The sequence below is a fragment of the Balaenoptera musculus genome, chromosome 3 (genome assembly GCF_009873245.2).
Source record: "Balaenoptera musculus isolate JJ_BM4_2016_0621 chromosome 3, mBalMus1.pri.v3, whole genome shotgun sequence".
Lineage (NCBI taxonomy): Eukaryota > Metazoa > Chordata > Mammalia > Artiodactyla > Balaenopteridae > Balaenoptera > Balaenoptera musculus.
Window position 1 is genome coordinate 48,558,572 of NC_045787.1, and position 3,623 is coordinate 48,562,194.

Genomic DNA, 3,623 nt, shown 5'->3' on the forward strand with positions numbered 1-3,623 from the left:
TATTTTATCCCAAACCTGGTAGTTTTCTATTGGTATATATTAAGATTGTACAATTGCACAGCACATATACTGTGCACTGACATGTATTTTGAAGGTAGTCTGGGAAATGGGAAGGTGTTTGATGGTATTTTGGAAATACATAGTGATGCCTGCTTGTACTGTCATGAGGCAACTGTGCGCATATTTCCCCAACTTCATGATCAAGTTGGTATTGTGAAATTGTTCAAGATGGGAGAATTTATACTATGGCAGTTGGCAAGTGCTGTAAATTATAGCTTCAACTTTGTTTTGAAAGCTGGTTATTAAACATTCGCCAGAACACCACCAGATATAAACTGCATTTTAAACAAATTAATATACTCTGGTTTTAGGGGCACTTACAAGAAAAACTGTTTTTCCTGCTGAACAAAAGTAGCTGTATCTTGGTACCATGCATTAGAATAGTGTGAAGATGAACAATAGGGCCAGTTTAGGAAACAGATGAAATGAATTTGAACTGCAATCTAGTAATGGCTTCTAAAGCTGTTGAGCAAATTGCCGAGGCAATTCTGGTATGTGAAATGCATTCATTAAGAAGAGTTAAAATTCAAACTTCCTGCTTCCCTGACACAGGATGATTAATAGGAGGGCTAGAAAGATCATCATTTCCATGGAAAACCGTGGAAATCAGAGAGTTCCAAGCTGTCATTTGTTGAGTTTTCAGGATTAAAAAGTAAAAAAAAAAAAAAAAAAAAAAGACTAATTAAACATTTGTTAATTCAACCTGTACATTTTATGGGTATTTGGATAATACGCACTAATGTGAAGAAAAATGAGCTTAGGACTAAGTCTGCAGTGCATCTCAAGCTTTAGTGTGTTTATAGATCATCTGGGAACCTTGCTAAAAAATTTAGATTTTCATTCAACAACTCTGGGGTGGGGCCTCAGCTGCTGGTCCCCAGAGCACACTCTGAGTAGCAAGGAGCTAGAAATCTTTCAGAGGACGTGAGTGTGGAGGTGCCCCTGACTGGGTGTGATCCTCCCTCTCGCCCACCTTGCCCTCAGCAGCAATAAGGAACACATGATTTGAAGGTTTTCCTTCTATTCTATTCTGCTACACTTTCTTTTAATTTAGATTTATTTACTAGTTGATGGTAACAGTGTTCTCCCTTAGAAATTCCTCTGAGGTCACCACTTCTTAACATTTAAACCTGTTCTATTTTTTTTTCTCCCTAAGTCTTGAGACTAACTGGGATCTCTGTAATTCCACACAGCTTCCAGTAGAGGTCATTACCTCGTTACAGAAATATTTTCTTTCTTTCTTTTTTTTCCCTAAGAGATAGTTCAGTGGCTGGGATGAATTTGCCTTCTCTGGGAGGGAGTCAGCCTAAGGGACCAGTTATCTACAAGGCCACTGGTTTGCACATAATATCGCCTCCATCCAAAAGTGGGAGTGTCAAAGATGGGCAGACTTTTCCAATCCCCTGGAAAAAATGAAGGAAACAACAACTGAAGCATGGCTAAAGGGCTACAAAATTTAAATGCAGTGTATTAGTTTGCTAGGGCTGCCATAACAAAGTTCCACAGCTGGTGACTTAAACAACTGAAATTTATTTTCTCACAGTTCTAGAGGCTGGAAGTCCTCAATTAAGGCATTGGCAGGGTTGACTTCTTCTGAGGGAAGGATGTGTTCCAGGCCTCTCTCTGACTTATTAGATGGCCGTTTTCTCCTTGTTGTCTTCATATCATCTTCCCTCTGTATGTGTCCATGTCCACACTTCCTTTTCTTATAAGGACATCAGTCATGTTGGATTAGGGCCCACCCCAATGAACTCATATCAATTCAGTTACCTCTTTAAGGACTCTTAATAAATACAATTAGTGCTCACTTCATCAGCACATACTAAAATTGGAACAATACGGAGAAGATTAGCACGGTCCCTGTGCAGGGATGACACGCAAATTCGTGAAGCGTTCCACATTTTTTTTTTACTATTGTGGTGCTGATGTACCTCCTGGTTGTTGATTCATCTATATTTTTATTTTTGTATTCTTTCTAACATATCTGTTAGTTTCCTAGCCTAATTTTATTTTTTACTTTGTTATTGTTCTTTTTTTTTTTTTTTTGCCACCCACACAGCTTGGGGGATCTTGGTTCACAAGCTGGGGGTCAGGCAAAGGAAGCTCCTGTGGTGGGAACTCCGAGTCTGAACCACTGAACTAACAGAGAAACTCAGACCTCTGGAAATATTCACTGGAGTGAGGTCTCATGGAGGTCCTTATCTCAGCACCAAGACCCAGCTCTACCCAACAGCCTACAAACTCCAGTGTTGGAAGCCTCAGGCCAAACAACCAGTAAGACAGGAACACAATCCCACTCATAAAAGTGATAAAAAAATGATACGGCAAAAAAATATGTCACAGATGAAGGAGCAAGGTAAAAACCTACAAGACCAAATAAATGAAGAGGAAACAGGCAATCAACCTGAAAAAGAATTCAGAGTAATGATAGTAAAGATGATCCAGAATCTCAGAAATAGAATGGAGGCACGATTGAGAAAATACAAGAAATGTTTAACAAAGATCTAGAAGAACTAAAGAAAAAACAAACACAGATGAACAACACAATAACTGAAATGAAAAATACACTAGAAGGAATCAATAACAGAATAACTGAGGCAGAAGAACAAATAAGTGAGCTGGAAGACAAAATGGTGGAAATAACTGCCAAGCAGCAGAATAAAGAAAAAACAATGAAAAGAATTGAAGACAATCTCAGAGACCTCTGGGACAACACTAAATGCACCAATATTCGAATTATAGGGGTCCCAGGAGAAGAAGAGAAAAAGAAAGGGTCTGAGAAAATATTTGAAGAGATTATAGTTGAAAACTTCCCTAACATGGGAAAGGAAGTAGTCACCCAAATCCAGGAAGTGCAGAGAGTCCCATACAGGGTAAACCCAAGGAGAAACACACTGAGACATATTAATCAAACTATATAAAGTTAAATACAAAGAAAAATATTAAAAGCATCAAGGGAAAAGCAACAAATAACATACCAGGGAATCCCCATAAGGTTATCAGCTGATTTTTCAGCAGAAACTCTGCAGGCCAGAAGGGAGTGGCAGGATATACTTACAGTGATGAAAGAGAAAAACCCACAGCCAAGATTACACTACCCAGCAAGGATCTCATTCAGATTCGATGAAGAAACCAAAAGTTTTTCAGACAAGCAAAAGCTAAGAGAATTCAGCGCCACCAAACCAGCTTTACAACAAATGCTAAAGAAATTTCTCTAGGTGGGAAACACAAGAGAAAAAAAGGAACCACAAAAACAAATCCAAAACAAAATTAAGAAAATGGTAATAGGAACATACATATTGATAATAACCTTGATTGTAAATGGATTAAATGCCCCAACCAAAAGAAAAGACTGGCTGAATGGATACAAAAACAAGACCCATATATATGCTGTCTACAAGAGACCCACTTCAGAGCTAGGGACACATACAGACTAAAAGTGAGGGGATGGAAAAAGGTATTCCATGCAAATGGAAATCAAAAGAAAGCTGCAGTAGCAATACTAATATCAGATAAAACAGACTTTAAATTAAAGATTGTTACAAGAGATAAGGAGGAACACT

General features: G+C 38.3%; 1 non-coding gene across 1 annotated transcript; it reads left to right on the forward strand.

Moving 5' to 3' along the window:
• The first annotated feature begins 1,862 nt into the window (after positions 1–1,862).
• LOC118893670 lies at positions 1,863–1,965 on the forward strand. The gene has a single exon (XR_005019528.1). It is a non-coding gene; the product is annotated as a U6 spliceosomal RNA (small nuclear RNA).
• Positions 1,966–3,623: the final 1,658 nt, after the last annotated feature.